The sequence below is a fragment of the Lissotriton vulgaris genome, chromosome 2_2 (assembly GCF_964263255.1).
Source record: "Lissotriton vulgaris chromosome 2_2, aLisVul1.2, whole genome shotgun sequence".
In the NCBI taxonomy this organism is placed as follows: domain Eukaryota; kingdom Metazoa; phylum Chordata; class Amphibia; order Caudata; family Salamandridae; genus Lissotriton; species Lissotriton vulgaris.
The window spans coordinates 283,728,336-283,750,258 of NC_141688.1; the positions used below are offsets into that span (position 1 = coordinate 283,728,336).

Below are 21,923 nucleotides of genomic sequence, written 5' to 3' on the forward strand. Positions count from 1 at the left end.
TCCAGTGGCGCTCCTCTTATACGTTGCTCTTATCCATCCTCATCTGCTCACTGGACCAGTAGAGCACCTCCTATACACTAATTCTAAACATCCTCACCTGATCAATAGACCAGTAGACCTCCTCCTATACATTGGTCCTATACATCCTCACCTGATTATTGGACCAGTAGAGCTCCTCCTGTACATTAGTCCTATACATCCTCACCTGATCGCTAGACCAATAGAGCTCCTCCTATACATTAGTCCTATACATTCTCACCTGATCACTGGACCAGCAGAGCTCATCCTGTACATTAGTCCTATACATCCTCACCTAATCACTTGTCCAGGGAAGCTCCTCCTCTAGACCCGCCAACGCACTGCTCCTGTACAGCTCCTGCTATGCACTCATCCTGTAGAGCCTCCCCTATGCACAGGTCCATAGCCCCCCCCCCCTCCCTGCTGTGTATAGCTCTACCTAAACGAAGGACCGATGTAAGGCACTTGCCCTCAGACCTCATATAAAATCCCCGCCTTGTCTTGTCTAATAATTAGAAATGGAAATGTTTTTTTTCTTTCTTCTTCTTCTCTTTCCCCCCTTTCGAAAAAAAATCCGCGTACAGGCAGCTGGGATTGGTGGGTGACGATTTTAGCTGCGCCAATGGGCGTCCATCCTGGCGCGTATTTATTCAGTGCTCAGGGAAGCTGCTTCTCTTTAACAGCGCCAGGGCTGCGCGCTGCGTCCTGCGCGCCGGAGCTGCCCCGGCGCTGCTCACGGGAGGGGACCCTGCCTGCAGGGGCCGGAGGGAGCCAGGGGGCGGCTCTCCCGCGGCGCTGCCCCCTTACTGTGGAGAGCCTCTGGAGGGAGGGGCGGGGGCAGGAGGCAGGGGTGGATAAACAGCAGCGGAGAAGGTCCCCTGGCGCAAGAGTGGAGTGGTCTTTTTGGATGGGGAAGGTGAACTGTGGTTTCTTGGCGGAGGGGCTCTGCCCCCCCAGGGTGACCAGTGGCAGTGTGGCGCGTGCAGGCCCCGTGCGTGTGGGGCGAGCGGGGGTGCCATCACCTGGGGGCTGGTCCACGGACGGAGGAAGCTGAGGTCCCCGGACCCTACAACCAGGCCACCGGACGCCACCGCCGCCGCATGGTCCCTCACGAATCTTTTTGCGGTCTGGGCTTGCTGTGTGACTTCCAAAGCGGAAGCCCTTACCCCAAAAAGCATTTGTGGGGGGCACTCGCAACGAGGAGAAGGAGAAGAACGGAGCCCGCGCCGAGGATCGCCCTTACCTGCTAGCATGCACAATGTGCCAATGGAGACCCCGCCGCTCCTAGAACTTTCATTAACTCCCCAAAGAGCGCATGCACCCCTCGTCGACAATAAAGTTTTGCAAACATTCCACTCTGAGCAAAATAATAAAGAGCATGTTGGTGCAGAAATGTGGCGTGTAATAATGTACTGTTTGTGTTTTTAAAAATCTACAATAAATACTTTATGTGCCGGAAATCGCCGGGATTTTGTGTAGTTATTTTGTCATTCATGGGATTGTCTTGCAAGGGGAGGGGGCGGGGGTGTTTGGGAGAGAGAGGGAATAAAGGCAGAATGACTCAAGTGCAGAGCAGCAAGGGGTTCCCCTTTACGGGCGGAAAGGGGAGCCCCGGCAGCGCCCACGCGTGGCTTTGTCGTCGCGCACGAAAGTTGCTATTTTCCTGACATTCTCGTTTCTACCCCAGAAATGAGAGGTTAAAAAGGCGGGAGGGAGGGGTAGGTAGAGAGGAAAGTGAGAACGTGAGGGAAGTACGGGGGTCGTCTCGCCCGTGCGGGCTCCGGCCCCGCGGACGGGCTACGAAAGGGACACCGCGTGAACTGCAGTCAGGGACGGGCGCAGATCAGCCGAGACGAGCCGCTCTCCGGGTGCGCACTGAGATGAGGTGTGGTCAGGTCAGGTCCCAAAAAGAGGGGAATCCCCGTCCGACAGGGGTTGCCATATGGGGGATCCCCTGCCAAGCGCATGAGAGCGGGGCTGAAACACCGCCCAACCCCGTAGTGGCATGTTTTATCCGTAAGCGATTAGTCTCGGGAGCAGCCCCTGAGCGGCTATAAGCAAGGACCCCGCGAAGAAAGAGTTAGCGCCGACAGAACGTGCGTCGGCGTCCGTGTCAGCCCAGGACGCACCACGTCTGCCGCGCAAAGAGTTATAGTTTTCTCCGAAGATAAAGCGGTTTTCGTGGATCGGACAGCACCTCCGCAAAGAGTAAAAGGGTTTGCACGACAGTGATCCGGTATCGCGTCAAAAGCGAAAAGACCCGGGCTTATTTTTACGGCGTGTCGGAGCCGGTGGCTGCTTCCTTTAGAATTGGCGCGCGGAAAGGGAGCCGTTATTCCCAGCAGCTGCGCACCCCGCAACATGCGCTCGTCTCGTTTGGACATGTGCACAGGGGTGTGTGTTCTCATTATCTGTGCAATCACCCTACCTGGTGCATGTTTGAAGACAGAAAACACCCGTGGAGTTGGTCGTTGATTGGGAAAGGGGGTAATTAAATAATGTGCATTCTACGGAGCACCGGGAATTTTGGAACTGAAAGAGGAGTTTGTCTTGGTGGGCAGAATGCATTTGAAGCTAGGACCCCCCGTTGCCCCCACAATTTCAACAGTGAGGGGATTCGTACGCTTCTTCAATTAGCGTTTGTTTTTAACTGGGTTCGAGTTGGGAGGGGTAAGGGATACCCCCCCCACCCCCCTAAAAAAAAGGATACACGCGACATCCTTTACATTACAAATTCAACTAACCACATGAAATGAAATGGGCATTTATAGGGCGCATGGCTACCCGGAGGCCTCCCAGCGCATCAGCTCGTGTGTGAATGAACATAGGCCCCAGCGTGCCCTCCACGTGTGTTTTTCCACACACCTGTCATCATCACGTTCCACGGGAGATAGATAAAACGTAGCCACTGAGGCAATACAAACTCCAGTGATAGCGGCGTTATCGAGGGGATATCGCTGAAAATCCAGCGAAATTACTACATAGATGGCGAAACTTTGTTATAGGCCAAGGTGAACTTGGCCTTATGATGCACCTGCCATAGGATAATTAGGGTGAGTCAGCATTTTATCAGACGCTAGTTTTTGGCGAAAACCGAGGTTTTCGCCAAAAAACTAACATCTGATATAATGTTGTGAGCCGCCTTGTAAATATTGCGACGTGCACTTAGCGATATTTTACATGTCTTTCTGTGTGAGGTACGTCCAGTGACGCCCACTTTGCATCTCATTAGAGATGCAAAGAGAGGCATTAGGAAAACGGCTGCGATCATGCGCTAATGCATGTTAGCACCGCCTTGTAAATAGGGCGAAAAGATCGTCTCTGTTTTTTTTGTCTTTTCAAGTCAAAAAAGCAGAGATAAGGCCCTTGATAATATGTCCCTAAGAGCTGAGCTAGAAGCAGTGCCTATGGACTCTTCGGGCCTTTACAGCACAGGTGTGTGTATGTATCAGGATCTGTATATCGACAACCTAAATGCAAAGCACGAAGCATTGAGCAAAGGTGGGCTTAATGAGGCGTGCACAAGAGGGGCAACAGGCAGAGCAGTGGGGTTACCAGCCAGGGTTATACATGGAGGTGTGGTTTGAAGAGGAGGCCCTTGAGTTGCAGATGATAATAATCAGAAAAACAAAGAAACAGAAAGATTCAAAATACTACTTTTGCTAAACGCAGTGGCGTGGAGACAGCCTCCACAGGTGGGTGGCTCTCCCAACAGACAATTGCATGACTTTTTTTAAATAACTTTTGGTACAGCTTGCTACATCTACCACAGGCAGCCGGGCATACCTGGCGTAGGGACTTACCAAACATTTATACAACCATTAATGGGCATTAATATATTTTACTATGCATGGGCATTGACTTATAAAATATGGAAATGAAGCGAAGCAGGATCTTGTCATGTACACTCCATAGCATCCTGGTAGCCTTCGTTGTTCCAGCCTTTAGGTGAGTGCAAGGTCAGCACAGGCCTTGAAACCTTTAGACGTTCTGCAAATTCATACTTAGTGAGGCAAAAGGGAGGCTGAAACTAGATGGATTTTACACAGCCACATTCCGAAGAGCAGGCGTGAGGGATCCTGCCAGACCCAAGTGGCAAGAGAGTTCCAGATCCTAGAAGTGTAGCAAGAGAAGCCCCAACCTCATATCTTCTCCTCCCTGTATCCCTGTATTTTTTGTCTTGAGATACTTACAAGGCTCTGCTGTGCTTGTTACGTAGGTCCCCTATCCAGAGACCCTGCTGTTGCTTGCCAGATAACTCTGTCCCACCAGCTCACATCTGTTCCTTGGGGACAATAGCCTGAAGAGTACTTTAAATGGAAAGAAGGGACATTTCTAGTTGATGGCCACATCAATGACAAAGCAAATAAGAGGCCAGCCGGATAAAAAAATAATGAATCACAACCAATGCTGACGGATGCAGCAGATCATTTCTCCCGATGCTGTTTCCACTGTGCAGCAGTATGAAATATTACAGCCTATATTTGTAGGGAAGTGTGTTTGTGTGTGTGCATTTTTGTGTGAGCCTGTATGTGAACCTCAGTGTTTTCATGCATGCGAGTGTGTTTGTGGGATAAAGGGAAAACCCATTAGGACACAAGCACTTTTATGTAGCCCAGGTGGTGGTGGTCTTCCACAATAGCTGCCATTGTTCAGTTGTTAATTTTAGGTATGCCTTTTTACACGCATCATTGAAATTTGCCTGCCCCTACACTATGCCTGCTTCCTGCTCTCACCCATTTTGAGCTCTGGCCTCATCTTCTCATTTTAATTTCTCTTCTTATTTTTCCTATACTTTGCAGTCTTATTTGGCATGACTTGTTTTGTTTTTTTAAAGCACCTGTTACCTTCTAATTAGGGTTGTGGTCTATATCGTAAATACATTCTCATTTCTATTGCTTATTGGCTGAAGGAACAGGAAGCTCTGCATGTCCTAGTGAAGTCTGGGAGAATGTCTTGACTGGTTTTCAGGCTCCATTTTTTACTTTCTTCAAGCAGTTTTATCAGATTTGCATAAATTGTTTGGACACACAGAGTATTTACTTGGTGTTGGCAGATGAACTATGTGTGATGCAATATTTCTTTACAACTTCTTGTTGGGGGAGCGGTAAAAAAAACACAGAGGTTTTCCCGACCAGGTGATGTCCTCTTCTTTGCCCATGGGTTAAAACGTCTTTGAGTTGTTCTGTTGTTCCAGAGTCACAGAGTTTATTCCTACAGTTCTGTCCTCGTGCTCCTTCATTTTGCATTAAACACCATCCTTAAATCTATTGACTTTCTAGGAGGATGGACACCGCTGCACTTGTGTTCCCCAAGAAACTGCAAGAGGAAGATCCTGCGAGAACTGTAATATGTGGAATCTTTTGCAAACAAGGTGAGGACCACTTCGCTTCCACCCATACCTCCAGGGCCTGATCGGCGATGGCACACAAAAACACTACAAGGACTGCTGTATGTTCCTCCTGTTATGTTGAATTTGGCATGGTGCCTTATTGCCACTTATTGTGCTGTTGTGTAAGTTATTCACAACACGATTGGAATTACTATCATTGTTATACAGTGTCTGAAATAGCCATAGGGGATATTTATGACATTTACTACATGTTTTTGATTAATAAAGAAGTAAATCCTTCTATATCCTTAGCTGCAATAACATGAAAGTGACCACAGTAGGCTCACAATTTTACTCTAAGATAAAAACATAAAAGGAACATAGTTACAGTATCACACTGATCACACATTAAGCTACACAGGAGTTCCGCAAAGTAGCCGAGGACGAGGACACAGTTGAGTGTTGTGTGACATCTTGGAAACCGTAATCGAAATGAACCGATTCCCTAGAATTGTGGCCATTTTATTTTGTATAATACCCGATATTACAGATGTTTTGTGTGCAGAGCTTTTTGATGTAGCCTTTACTTTAAATGGACATCTCAGACCTTTGTCAGGCACAGTGATTTTTTCTGTTTTTCTATTACAGTGAGGTGGTGGTTGGGACTCCAGAAACCGTTTTTTAAAAACCAAAAATTAGGAAGAATGTTAAGGGACATGTATATTTGACACTGCATCCGTCACAATGAAGTGGTACATAGCGTAGTTCGGGTAGGGCAGGGTCCATACTACAATACAATGATATTGACATAAGATATATCTTCATACAATGAAATTTAATATAACTTGATATAATCCGAGGTTACCCTGAAAAACTAGCATAGATTAGTCTGTTCTGCACCTACGCTAGATGCCTCAGCTGTAGAGCCTTTCCCTGACACTACTTTCTAAGACAATGGTGGCTGCTTTTACCTGCTTTCACCTATAATCTGCTTTAACTGCACCTTTTTCAGTGTCAAATGACAGTACCAATAAACTTTAAAATGGCAGCATGTTATTACTTCTGTGTACAAGTTAATATAAATTGACATTGGCTGCGAAGAAAACATTCAAAAACCTACTAGATTACTCGCCACATTGAAATAAATGAAACAGGAGGGCCCCTATCCTCTTCCACCCCCTCTATATTCCATACATCACAATATATATGGGTCTTTCAAATCCAAACCTCTTATAGCCTATATATTTGGTGGGGTAAAGCAAGATGGTGCAGTGGAAAGGGTATTGTGATGTCATAAAGGTTCTGTTTTGGGGTATTAGAATTGCTCTGATTTCATAACTGTGATACCAGTACAGGCGTGATGTCACTGGCGATATTTTTTTCACCAGACATATGGTATGCGGGGATATCAGTTGATGTTGAATGCGGTGCAATAATCACACCCCATGGCCTTGCGACATTTACAAAGCACTTGAATGTGTGGCTTATTGTGATCTCCCTAGAATCCATTGATGAAAGTTGGATGTGATTACCAATCGCACATCCTGTATCCGCAGCGCTCTCTTGTTCTATAGATCGATGTATGCGTGGTCGAAATATGGACGGGTGGATGAATCAACGTATGGACAGATAGGTAGCTCGGTGAATTATAACAGTAAATGCGTTGGTTTGAAATATAATACTTTATTGACAACAGTTCCAAGTCTGAAATGGTTCTGTCAAGTATTTGGGTCTCATGGGTTTTAACAAGCAGTCAATCTTGCTCTCCTTGTAGTTCTTCATTTTTCTTCTTCTTGCTCTTCTACCTGTCCTCCACAGTCTTGTTCTTCTTGTTCCTGCTCTAGTGATTGTTCTTCTTGCTCTGCTTCTTGTCCTCCTCAGTCTTGTTCTTCTTTTCCCTGGTTTTGTGATTGTTCTTCTTGCTCCTGTGCATGTTCTTGTGTTCGTGTTTCCTTTCTCATCTAGTTTTTCCTACTCCCTTCTCGTTTTTCCGCATCAATTCTTTGTTTTCTCCGTCCTGTTCTTCTTACTTGTCATTTTCCTTTCTCCTTTCTTCTTCTGTTTCTACTTATTGCTCATTGTTTTTTTTATTATTTTTAGTTAAACCACCATGAGGAGATTGTAGCAGCACACATCTAAATGCATGGTGGCTGCTGTGGGTGGAGCTGGAGATAGAGAAATGTATCCTTCACGTGATTGGATGCACTCGAACATCTTTTACGTGGAGTCAGATTTTTGCAGGATCAGTTCCGCTGTCTGAGTGTTTAAACTTTAATCACTCTTATATCAGGTAGAGCTGTGCAACTCTCTTCTGCCTTTTGGCTAAGTTTGCACTGTAGAAATACCATATACATTCATACATACATATATACATACATACATAAGTTAGAGTTTGACAAGGAAGCCCAGAAAGCAGGCGAACATCAGCAATTAATCGATTCCAGGAGACTGGAGGCCCTGCAGTTGTATGATGATGCAAAAATGCCCTACGTTAAAGTGCAGAAATAGGCGTGGATGAAATTGTGAAACCTTTTCCACATTAATGTGCATAGTTTTAAAAGCACTGCATATATTACGTTAAACACCCTAAAGAGCCTCTCTGTGTAGAAACTGTACACAAGCTTTACCTTAATGTAAAGAAATGCTGCACAATACTTGATGTACTTTCCATACAGTTTCTACAGCCATATAGTGAACATTGAAGTGTAGCATCTTCGGCCCCAGCATGCCTCTAGTTACGCAATTCCTGTGATACGTTTTCCGCTCGAACCATTTTTCTGTGGGTGCAAATTACACAAAATAGCTTAATCAGGGAAAAATACAAAAATTATCCAATATTCAAGGAACCCATGAATCTGAATTTATGCCAGATTTTTCTAACGTAAAAATACACGCTCAGGCCTGCACTGAGCACTCTTCGAGGTATGTTACAAAGAGTTGTGCCCCAGTACAGAACTAGTAGCCATTACAGCTTCTCTTTTTGTGATGTTGCAGTAAGGATTGACACAAATAGATTTTTTATCAAATTTAATGTGGTTCATATCACACAGGTCAGATACATAAATTGTGCCAGTGTAGGACAGAGTGGGTCAATGCAAGTTTCCCGCCGCACATGTGGGCACAGGACTGTTCACCCCTTTTTACCTCACCCACACCCCTACACAAAAGACATAATATAAACCAAAAATAAAAAAACTAGACACACTTGTATTTGCAGTCGGCCAAGGGTGTTTCAGGCTTATAAAATTACTTCTGCCCCATAGGGCTGGTACAGGTGTAGTCTCGTAGTCGCCTCACGTTTGAGTTATGCTGGCTTTAGCCCCAAATGCGACTGGCGTGTCCCCAGCCCTACTTGCTTTTCAGAGGCCCTATAACCTGGGAAATCTGCTCTATTGCTTATTGGCCAGAACTCTTCTATTTCATAGTAAAATAATTAGAGTGTCTTGTGTCCTATGGCTGGGGGAAACAACCATCACAACGCAACTTTTACAACGCACTACCATCACAACGCTACTTTTACAACGCAAGATCCATGACAACGCATGCCATTACAACGTACGTATGGGTAAGTATTTAATTAAAATATTATTAATTTATTTTTTTATTAATTTTCTTAAAATAATTATAATTTAATTTATTATAATACATTTTAATATTTTAAATTAATGTTATTGAAATTAAATAATTAAAATTAAATTTATTTTAATTAAACCCCCTGGAATTAGAATAGTAATTGTAACCCCTACACTATTTATTTATTTATTTGATTTGTATCGCGCGTTATAGCCACCGGGGCCTCTAAGCGCTGGTTGTCCAAATTTAGCTAGTAGGGCTGAGCATATTACTTGATCTTGGAGGGCGCTTAGTGACTGCTCCATGCTTGTTTGAATAAGACAGTTTTTAACTTTTTCCTAAAAGTTAACAAATTGCGCTCCTTCCTTAGATCTGGGGTCAATTTATTCCACAGAGCCGGGAGTGTTTTAGAGAAAGCACGCCCCCCTACCGTGGCCAGTTTAAATCGGGGTTGGGATAGAAGAGTAGCATCTGAAGAGCGTAAAGTCCTGCTCGGTGTATAGAGTGAAATTCTGGACTTAAGGTATTTTGGTGCATTTCCGTACAACGTCTTATGCACTATACACAATCCCTTGAAAACTACTCTCTGCCGAATTGGGAGCCAATGAAGCTCCTGCATCAGCGGGGATGAGTGGGTCATCCTGGGTTTCTTATAGATCAACCTGGCCGCGTCGTTCATAACCCCCTGTAGCTTATCCAGCAGCCGCTGGGGTAGCCCTATGTACAGGGAGTTTCCATAATCCAATCTGGCCAGTATGGTAGCTGAAACCACCTGTTTCAGGGTAGAGAACGATAGTAGTGCCGATATTTTTCTCAATTGCCGCATTAAACCAATGCAGGTTCCTACTACAGACGTAACCTGTTTTTCCATGGATAGTTTCCCATCCAGGTGCAGACCCAAACTTTTGACTGCTACTATCCAGCACTTACCCTACTCTTACACCCCCCGGAGTTAGAATAGTAATTTTAACCCCTACACTATCCAGCACTTACCCTACTATTACACCGCCCCTGGAGTAAGAATAGTAATTTTAAACCCCTACACTATCCAGCACGTACCCTACTTTTACACCCCCCTGGAGTTAGAATAGTAATTTTTACCCCAACACTATCCAGCACTTACCCTACTATTACACCCCCCTGGAGTTAAAATAGTAAAGTAAATGTTATTAAATACAAAAAATGTAATTTAAATAAATTATGTTAAAAATGTGTAATTAAATTAAAATTAAATTAATATTAATGCAATTATATACTTACTTATACTTACGTTGTAATGGCATGCATTGTAATGGCATCTGTGTTGTAATGGCATGCGTTGTAATGTTATGCGTTGTAATGGATCTTGCGTTGTAAAAAAACTAGTTGCGTTGTGAATGTATACGCTGTAACGTCATACATTCGCGGCCCCGCAGCAGCGCCAGCACAGCACAGAAACACCCCTCTCTGCTCCTGTGCCTTTCTCGTGTTCACCCACAAATCACAGCGTCGTGCATGACTACACGAACCCTTTATTATAGAACTAACGTACAAGTAAACACAGCATTCCCCGTTGCTGCTCCCTGGATTCACCCGGGCCCCGTGTCCACATTAAAAGCACAAAAGCGCAGGGGCCAAACTGCAGATGGACTATTTGACGTCATTTCCCTGGTATCTGCCGGTCCACACCAGGCCTGAGTCATGAACACAGGTGTAAATGGCTGCAATTTAAAACACTCCTACCATTATGATGCGTCATGCATGTTTACCTGACCCAAAATACATTCCGACTTATGCACGCAGAACAAGTGAGCGTAAGTGAATCGTATTCACAAAACACGCCTACGCCAGTTTTTATCACGCATTTGTTTCATCATGATTGCAGTGCATTTCGACCATGAGCCTGGAGTTAAGATATGCAAAATATTTTGGTTTTGACATTCGATTTGACTTGTATCCATCTACTTTACATTCTGGTATTCACAAATGTCTCTGCTTACTCACGCCGCCTGCGTCACCTGAGGTAACGTGCACTTCAGAGCATGTACACGGGCTCTTTGAAGTGTAACGCAGCCGGGCTGAAAGTACGGGGCTTACTTTACAAAAGTGTCACGTGATCACTCACACACTCTAGTGTTGCATACATTAAACACTTCAAGCGAGTAATCACGGCCCCAGTGACTAGATTACAAAGGTATATATCGCTCGCGTTTGTACATGTCACGCCTTGTGAGTGAGGTAGGAGTAATACTGGCGTGAGTTCTTTTTTTTCTAATCTGATATCTGCCGCTTCACGTCTGCTTTCACCGACCCTTAAATAGTTGATAGCCACTGCTGTTCGTTTTTCAGTTATTTTTTTTTAAACAGCCTTCATTTAAAAGTTTAACCGCTTTCAAGAATTTACGAATAGCCACTCGTTCTAGTTCACGTCATCCCCCTCCCGTGACGTCATTTCCTGTACCTATGTAGCCTATGCCTTGCTGTCAGTGGTCTCACCTTCAGTGACGCTTCTTTGCGCGTGGCTGCTGCTGTAGTTACATCAACAAGGGCCCGCGCTCCCTTTCTGCTTAAGGCTCCACATCATAGGGGACACATATCTCGTAGTGTTATTTTTAAATCCAGGGGGCATTAGCGCCCGTTGCAGTAGTATCATTGACTGTGGAAATGGCCAATAGTTATTGGCCCTCCCCTGGCTTGTAATACTGTGCCTTCGGCGAGAACGCAGGTTCTAAGAAAAATAGTGGGGACATTAATTATCATATCCAATTCCCAAATGACGACACAGGAAGTGATGTCACGCCCTTAATATAAACTACACTAAAAAGGCCTAGGGCCTATTTAGCAAATTAGCAATCGCAAAGAAATAGAAGATACCATTTTTTGGTTTTACCTTCAATAAATCACATGCATTATTTCCTCGTAGCTTGAAAATGGCGGGAAGTTGACTATGTTCTAAACATACTTGTAGAACTTGTACATTTTCAAACTGCTTTTAGCAAAGAGAACGTGCTTTTTTGTGTTTTTAAACATTAAACTACAGTTCAGATGCGTTTATTTCCTGCTCTGTTCTTTGTTTTTCTCCAAAATAAAGAGCCTCACATCTGCAGGTGGTTAAAGAATAGCATGGTTTATCGATGCAAGTTCTCTGTTGCTCATGGAAGAGATTAAAACATAGCGCCCTGTCGGGTCATTCCCACAAATTAAAGAAATGCTCCCATTGGAAAGGAGGCTACAAACATCCCTGGGCCAGGTGAAAGCTTAAAGTGTTTATAAATGCAAGCAGGTTTGGGAAAAGAGGAACGGAGACTCCTTTCTAAAAATAGTGGGGGAACTCCGTCCAGCTGCGTCCAGCCCGACTTGTGCTCTGAGCGCTTTGTAATACTGTGCGGCAGGAGAGAGTGCACAACAAAGGGGGTTTGGGCTGGGAGCAGGCGCGGTACTGTTATTATTTGCGGGAGTGATTTTTCTAGTAAATTCTGATAATAAACAGCAGGTTTCTCTGTAAACAATGTTCACTCGCTGCACTGTTGAGTCAGCTGCAGAATCTCTGACGTAGCAGTGTGCTACATATAGATATATCAACAAAACAGTGACTGGCTACAGGTCTGTAATAATATAGATAGATTACTGAGCAAGGGATCCCCCTCGAACCCCCCTCCCTCATCCCCCCTTCCCCCCCCCCCCCCCCCCCCCCGATGGAGGGTTTCTATCTATCGTTTACAGACCAAGGTCCTAATGAAGAGTTTGGTGGACGTGTGTTGCTCCATCATAAGCCTGAAGGATGTCCTGGCTTTCTTATTACAAGTGCATTCTATCCTATGGCTGTTGTAATAAGGCGTCAAGTTCCTGACAGGCTGGCTTGTAACCATCTCGTGAATGTTAGTAGACGTCACACTCAAGAGGGTGAGCTGGCAAATGTTACACTGCAGTATTCTTGTTTGAAGTGCTGCAGTAGAGCTTCAGGGCGCATGCAAATAATATAGGGCCATATGTATCATCAACCTGATTTGCGATTCTCAAATAGTGATTTTTAAGAAATCGCTATTTGAGAATCGCAAATAGGTATATATGTACAAATTCGCTTTTTTTTTGCGATTTCCTAAAATTCCTTAATTGCGATTAGCAATTTGTGAATCGCAATTAAGGAATACTTTCCCATTCATTCCTATGGGCCAGGAGGCCCGTAGGAATGAATGGGAAGTTATTCTCAATTTGTGATTCGCAATTTGCTAATCGCAAATTGAGAATAATTTCATGGGTGCAGGGGTGTCCAAAGGACACCCTGTTGCACCCCTGAAATATGCATGGGTGCACATGTGGTGCACATACATGCCCTAAGGGCATGTATGTGCGTCACGTGGCACTTTGAAAAATGCAAAAATTTGCATTTTTCAATAATTCGCAACTTACCACCAACTAGAAGTTGGTGGTAATTTGCGATTCCTTAAGGACATTTTGCAATTTTTTTTTGCTTCATACATTGCATTTAAGGAATCGTTAAATTTGCCATTCCTTAAATGCAATTGCAAAATAAGGAATCGCAACTTTTGCAATTCCTTGTTTTGCACCAGATTTTGCTTTCTACATACCATTTAGCAAATTCGCATTCGTAACGGCCAAAATTCGCAGAATTTCGGCCTTTGCGAATGCGAATTTGCTTGATACATATGGCCCATGAATAAAGCATTACATCTCCGACAGATTTTAGTCGAAAATCAAATCAAAATAATAACTATAAAACCATATCCATTCAACCACAGCCAATCTTACTCTTTAATCTATCACAATATTGTATCAGACAACAATGTTCAAACCTGATTAGAACTCATTTTACAACCAGAACAATTATTTAATCCACCATCGTTCACGAGGCTTTTGTGAGCCTAAGGAAGGCCTTGAGGTTCACACGCTTGTACTCTTAGTAGCTGGGCCTGTGCTTAGAAGATAGATTCAAGCGCTTGAAATGAATCAAGGGCAGAGATGTGGGTGGAGTAGGGTGCAAGGTTGGGCAAAGGAATCAAATATATAATCGGTGTTCATATGCTGTGTCTCATATTCCCACCCTGGTACAACCCTTTGGAATACAATTCGACATGTTTCAAGCTCTTACCGAGTAAGTCTTTTCCGCTGTAGTAATCTTGAAGGACTGGGTTCTGTAAGACCCAGCGGTGCCAGGGCACAACACCTGAAACCTTCGTGGGTAACCTGCTCCGGCGTACAAGTCACAGAGACACGGGACACTTCCTTCGGCGTCAAAGATTCAAAGTTTATTTGCTGCAGGGAACACAGAGATCACGACAAGTACACAGCGTGCAACTTGGGGAGACTGCTTCAAATTGGTTCTGTGAATCGCTCCTTTTATACAGTTTTTACCCATAGGATAACATGGTACACAAAAGTTTACAACCCGGTTCTCACAGTTATCCCCCAGAGGGGTCGCTTTTGGTCACTTTGAAACACATAAGGTCCGGAACATAAGTGCGGAAACATTTGGCGGTTCCCAACTGTAAAAACCCATCTTCCCACCATTAGGAAATTCCAATCAGCAATAAAACAGATCGAATTAGGAACAAGGACAGGTGTAGGGGAAGACGGAGACAGTGGGGAGATCGGAAAGGGTGTAAAAGAGGAGGTAACGGGAAACATGAGATGCAGGCATCAAAGGGACGTGCCTAATGGGATGCACGGCTGAGACAATAAGCCCGAGCGGCAAGATGAGCTTTGTGCGGCGCCATCCGCCTTACAGTAGCATCCCCCTCGTCATAAAGACACTTACAAAGAACATGTGTCTTCCGCAAATATCTTGGGAGTCCCAGGGTCGCGAAGCGGACAACGTCCGTTCGCTGGCTACTTGAGGGCAAGAGACAAAATGGATGCCGTATCTAAGATGGAACCCGTGGGTACAGATGAAAAACCCACATAACAAATGAACGGTTTAAGCTAGCACAGCGAAACTGCGCACACTTACTAAACTCGTCATTTGCGGTTCATAGATACCAGACTCGACTATATTCGTGCGAGTCGAAAGCACCACTTACAATTGTCACGGAACCTCAGACGCTCCTTTTGCCCTCATGTAGGCAAGCACTAGTCGGAATCATATTCGATATTCATCAGACCATCGAGATGTTGCTGTAGCATAGCTCTGTCCAACTGAGTCCCCTTGGTAACAGATGGTTGTCTCATACACGTTGTAGCACAGAGGCCACATAAGGCAGGACCACACTGCACACAAAGGCAACACGTGAACAGGAACACTACCACAACTCCGATGATCATCAGAATCTTCCAACCCCAAGTCGACATCAGGCCCCAAAACCATCCTAGCAACGTCCAATCCCCTACATCCACGTGTATGGATTCGGAGATCTTATGCAACCTCGAGATGGCTTGATAGACAGTTGGAGCATTATCGGGAATGAAAATGCAGCAGCTCGAATGGATCACCTTACATACCCCACCGCGATCTGCTAAAATGACATCTAAAACCATTCGGTTTTGCAACGTCATAAGTCTCTCCGCCTGGAGTTCAGTGGTGATATTACCAAGGGCACTGGCAGTAATATTAGCTGTTGATTCTACCACTCGAGTCAACTGTCTCAGGTTCCTACTGTTAACCATAGGTCCCCAAAACGGGAGGAAACCCTTGAAAAAGTCTCCTGCCTCTTGACCGGCGGTATCCTCTTCGCTAATTACGCCTCTCACAACTCTAGTCTTGTGATAATCGGCATCTACAGTGAACGTCGGAGGCAACAGATTTGCAATGAAGCATGAGCCCATGAAGTCAGCGGGCAACCATGCATATGCACGATCATAACAGATAAAGTATGTACCCTTGGCAGCCAGAAACACAGGGGACGAGGACATCGGCAAAATGTAATTTTCAGTGCAAGCACTTGCTCCAAGTCGGGCTTGCGATCTTCGGCCACGACCCATAAGACAAAAATTACCAGTGTGGGGTACGACCCATATTGGAGGCGAGCTTTTAAGCTGCTTTTCGCTAGTGAACACACTATATTCGCCTCTACTTAGGACCCTATAAGCTTGTACCTCTTCTTCAGGGATAAGCGAAGGATCATAGATATCGCTATCTAAATCCTCTATGGCTATCGACAAAGGCTTCTGATACGAGGTAGGACCAGAGTAGGGGGAACGTGGTTCTCGAATGGGGTGGAAACCCAGTGCGCTTCGAAACATTGTTTGGAATGCTCGAGCTGACCCTTGGGAACTATACGGTAACACCAAATATGGAATTCCCTTATCCGTAGTATGTGGCATCAGCCCACACACCCAACAATTAGTAGTGTTAACCACTAACTGATGCTGGTGAAGGAGCTGAATAAAGGAATTGTTGCGGAATTCTACACGTCTAGCCTGTTCGTGTTCCGGTAACATGTGAAAGGAATGTGGAGAAGCAGTAGAAGTAAGATTAGGGTAGGGAGTAGGAGTAGGTGTAGCAGGTAAGAAGTAAGACATCGTATAGTACACCCCACCCGCCAATAATGCAGAAGCAGTCAAAAACAATACAAACAATTGAAATATAAAACATTTGGCACGACTGAGTTGCTGCAGCTTGAATCGATGAACCTGAGCTCCTTCCAAATCATTCAGCTTCGAGAATGCCATTCCCTATGACCGTCCGCAACGTTTCTTGACGCACTTCGTTCTGTATAGCAATAGTCAATCCCTAGGAGTTCCCAGGAACCGACGGCCTTTAACCTAGCGTCAAGACCTACTATCCAGAAGGAAGTACGCGCGCGGCCCTACGGCCTTCAATACACAATATGTATGTACAAGCACAATGTCTCTCAGCTGTGGAAGTAAAAAGATACAAGGAGGAAGCTCAATATGTACAAAAATTTCAATGATACGAATATTCAAACTGATCACGGGAAATCGGGGATAATGCAGTTTTCAATTTCAGCAAAGCAAAAAAATATTTTATTTGTCCTTAACGCGAGACCGCAAAGAATATCGATGTTTCCCAGGACGTGTCTGCTCGTCGAATAAAGGATCCGTTGAAGAGACAGCGTCCTGCTGATCAGTCGATTGTTCTGGGCTTGAGTTTTTTTCTGACAATTGTTCAACAGTGTCTTTCCGCTGCGCTGAGGATTCTCCAACAAGCTGTGCGTCGCTAAAAGGCACAAACGCCGGCAATGTTTCTGTTTCTGTTGACGCAATGCCTTTCCTTACCCACGGGTCTGCCGGCAAAGGGATAGGGACTCGCTTGGTGTGCGTAGCGTGCACCCAATTCTTGCGCCCCTCAAGACGAACGGCAGTCCTCGTGGCCAGGAGCACCTGGTAAGGTCCGGTAAACCTGGGGTCCAGATTGTTCTTTCGTGAAAAGTTGCGTGTTACCACCCAGTCTCCGGGCTGGAGCTGGTGGCCTGGACCCTCTGTCTGCGTCGGCAATGCGTCGTAAACCTGTTGGTGAATTAACCTCAGTTTAGCAGTCAAGTCATGTAAATAGTCAATCAGCATTGGATACTCAAGATCAGAGAATATTCCTGGCCTAGGAACCCCCCACACATTCGCAGGACGGCCGAACACTATTTCGTAGGGGCTAAGCCCTATTCGGGAGTGTACAGTCGCCCTAGTTGACAGTAATGCTAAGGGCAAAGCGTCAGGCCACGAAAGACCAGTCGTAGCCTGAATCTTCGCTAGCTTTAGTTTAAGGGTGCCGTTGTACCCTTCAACCAATCCAGCTGACTGGGGATGATTGGCGCTGTGGAACTTTTGATTTATTCCAAGGCCCTTACACACACTCTTCATCACACTCCCAACAAACTCACTTCCGTTATCTGACCACACGACTCTAGGCATTCCATACCGAGGAAAATATTCCTTCAGTAGGATTTTCGCAGTAGACAAAGCAGTATTATCTTTGAGGGGATAGGCCTCGATCCATCGAGAGAATGCGCAAACCACAACTAAAACGTATTTCAGGTTATTGCATCGCTCCATATGGATGAAGTCCAATTGAACCACCTCAAAGGGATACGAAGGGGGAGCAAAACTGCCAGGAGGAGTTGGGGTTCCTTTGCCAGGATTGTACATCATACACACCATACAATTCTTCACCAATCGTTCAGCACATTTCGTAATGCCATCATTCTTCCACACAGGCGACAACAACTTACAAATACCTTTCGCGCTAATATGTGCTAACCCATGTGCCATTGTCACAACGGCCAGTACATACGCGTCAGGCAACAACCATCTTTTCTGATCTGACAAATCAATCCAACAACCACTCGCATCCAACTTTCCCGTACTTTCTTTCCACTTCGCCTTTTCAGTCTCGGTGGCCTCATTCTGAATTTTTTTTACGCTGTCAATGGTGTCTTCACACATACTCGATTCCGTAGGCCACCTAACCGAACTCGTCACATACATTCGAGTGCTAAGGTTCCGGGCAGTCTCCTTAGCAATCTCATCTGCAAACGCATTACCACGACCAACATCATCCGTGACTTTACGATGCGCACTACACTTAACAATCGCAACTTGCGTAGGCAAAGTCAATGCATCCAAAAGATCGTTCACAAGCTGGCCATGCTGAATCTTCGTACCGTGCGACGTCAGGAAACCTCTCTCTCGCCACAATCGTCCAAAACTATGTGCTACACCAAAAGCGTACTGGCTATCGGTGTACACATTCACACGTTTACCTTTTGCTAACACGCATGCTCTAGTGAGAGCAATCAATTCCGCAGCTTGGGCAGAATTCTGATTCAATCTTGCAGTTTCAACAACAATATTCAACGTTACAACAGCATAAGCGGTAGTCACATCACCATTCGGCAACTTAAAACATGACCCATCCACATACAGAGTGCCATCCGGATCTTCCAACGGGGTGTTTTTAAGGTCGACTCGACCTTTCGTTTCTTCTTCAGTCCTCAAGTAGCAGTCATGTTCTGCTACTTCATCTGACTCTGCGCTAATTGGTAACAAAGTTGCCGGATTTAGGACATTACAACGTTTTATCTGAATATGGCTTGCCAAGAGCGTTAATTCATACCCAGACAACCTCGCACTCGTCAAGTGCTGAGTCTTCGTACGATTCAACAGAGTATCGACTGCATGCGGAACCATGACCGTAAGCATATTATCCATGACCAATCCTGCTGATTGTCGGATGGAGACCGCAGCTGCCGCAGTTGCTCTCAAACAACTCGGCAATGCTCTAGCTACTGGGTCCAAGGTCGAGGAAAAATATGCACATGGACGTTGCTTACCACCAAAAGGTTGCGTTAAAACACTCAAAGCACAACCTTCCCTCTCGTGAACATATAACGTAAACGGCTTGCTATAGTCAGGAGTACCTAACACAGGAGCCGAACACAATGAATCACGTAGTTCAGAAAAACTTTTCTGACATTCTTCCGTCCATGGTAAAGGAGTCGAAACATCCTTGCACGTAAGAGCCACCAATGGTTTCGCTAGCAATGAAAAATTAGGAATCCATTGCCTGCAGTACGACGTGATACCTAGAAAGGCACGCACATCTCTTTGGGTTTTTGGCACCGCCATTCGCGCAATCGCTGCAATTCTTTCTGGGGTCAACCTCCTTCCCTCCTTTGACAATAAGTGACCTAGATAGGTTACTTCTTGACAACAATATTGGAGTTTAGAAGGTGACACCTTATGATTTAGCTCACAGAGATGTTGCAGCAATGACACCGTAGCTATTTTACAAATGTCCTGAGTATCGGCAGCCACCAATAAGTCATCGACATATTGGATCAAAGCCGCACCAACCGGCAACCGAAACGCATCCAGTTGACCCTTCAAGGCTTGACTGTAAATCGATGGACTTTCACAGTAGCCCTGAGGAGCGCGTTTGAACCGGAAGCTACGTCCACCGAGAGAGAAACCGAAAAGGTCCCTGCTCTCTTCGGCAATCGGGATGCTGAAAAACGCATTTTTCAAATCAATCACCGAAAACCATGATGCAGTGGCTGGAATCAGAGTCAGTAGCGCCGTAATGTCAGGCACAACAGGGAATTGAGGAACCACAATTTTATTCACCTCCCGTAAATCGATAACAAAACGATAAACAGGCGGTTTCGTAGGATCTGTGCGTTTAAGAATGGGCAACACAGGACTATTGCACACGTTTCCCCGAGTCTCCTCAATAACATCTTTCTCGATCAAATCATAAATGATCGCTAACAAAGCTCGTTCACCATCAAGGGAGATACGATACTGGGGAATACGTGGCAATCGCACATTAGATTTCAACTGAACAACATAAGGGGAGATATCAAGTAGGCCCACGTCATTTGGACCCGTCGCCCACAAAGACGCAGGAAGAGAACTCAATTCCGGTGGGAGCTTGTCGAGAGACAAGTACATGGGAGAGACAACCCTCTCTCCTAACGTAAGCTTTACACCCGCAGGAGAACAGTACAAAGTTGCATACAGACGTTTAAGCAAATCCAGGCCCAATAGATTTTCACCACAACCCGTGGTTAAAATCAGCGGAGCTTCTAGCTCACGAGGCCCAATTTGAAGGGGCAAAGGGCGTGAAACTGGATTGCTAACGGGGGCGCCAGAAAATCCAACGGAAACATTTGTTAAGCCAGACAAAGGTGCGCCAGGGAGTTTCGAATGCATGATAGAACTTTTCGCTGCACCAGTGTCCAACAGAAAAGGCTCAACGACGCCCGATGTAGCAACTGCGACGTAAGGCCCTCTCTGATCAACCGGAACTGATACCACTCCCTCTCCTCGTCTTTGGCTGTCCTAGTAATTACTGTCGTCAGTTCCCTGATCGACGTAATAATCGTCCACATTGTACTGCGCAGATCGTCCTTGCGATGATCCACGTTGATCGAAACAATTATTAGAATTAGATGAGTTATCTGAGCGATCATTCTGAGCACCACGACCTCTACCACGTGCCGCCTGCTGCGAACCACCACGGCCTCCTTTAGACGAATTACCACTAGTACGTTCATTTAGAACAGGGCAGTTAAATTTAATGTGTCCTTCCTGTCTACAATAAGCACATTGATTGTACCCTAACGATGATCTTTGGGAGGAGGAATCATTACGTGGCTGTGACCGATTCGATTGCGACTGCGATCTATTTTGTTGTGGGTTATTCTGATTGGACCGAGGAGGATACGCTTGTTGCAGCAACACTTTAGTTTTAAGCTCTTTCGTCTTTTTGTCAGCACGGTCATTTTCTTCTTTCTCTCTATTCTCATAATATTGTGCCGTAGCCAATATCTGAGCTGAGGTAGAAACGGCCCATGCACTTTCCGAATTCTTCAATTTATTGCTCAAATCGGGCAATAAGTTCGATACAAATTTATCCACAAACAACCTCTGTCCACCCTCAGTACCCATATCCTGTCCACTGTGGTCAATGAATGCTTCTTCAAACCTCGTAAAGAAATCCGAAACACTCTCATCTTTCTTTTGTTTGCAGGCTGACAATTTGTCCCAATTTACCCTCATAGCTGGCATAAGAGTCTTCATCAATGTTATTATACGCTGGGGAAGAGCAGTAATCAATTGGTCGGGTTTAGTAGCAGCCACTTGTCCAGCATCTGCCGCTGTGATGGCGGCCCAATCACCGCCTAATTCATTTGCGTGATCTTGGTGACGAATTTTAGCCCATACCGGTTGCGGTACAACGTTGCCAAACAACATATCGATATCGGCAAGATTCATTACCGTAGCATCTACTAGCTGCGATAATTCCTTATAATACCCAGTAGGATTTTTACGAGGATCGGGCAAAGATTGCTTCACCTGAAGCACTTCCGATCGTTTCCATGGGAGGTGTATCCACACTCTCTCAAAGTGCGCTAGTACCGGAGGATTAGCATTAGCATCAGCTGGTATCCAAACCGGTGGAACTTCACGCATAGGATATTGGCCAGATTCGTCTGGTTGATTTTCAATATCCTCAACAAACAACGCATGAGGTATGGGAGCAGGACGAAGAGACAATAACCGCTCAATAGCACGTCGGACATTGGTATCTACTATCAGTCCAGTTGCG

General features: G+C 45.2%; 1 long non-coding RNA gene across 2 annotated transcripts in view; it reads left to right on the plus strand.

The window, feature by feature from the left end:
• Positions 1-21,923, plus strand: part of LOC147729316 (uncharacterized) — a 162,336-nt gene that overhangs the window by 15,379 nt on the left and 125,034 nt on the right. For both annotated transcript variants that reach the window (XR_015309213.1, XR_015309212.1), the window contains exon 2: positions 5,301-5,392. This is a non-coding gene — a long non-coding RNA (uncharacterized LOC147729316). The remainder of the gene's footprint in view (positions 1-5,300; positions 5,393-21,923) is intronic.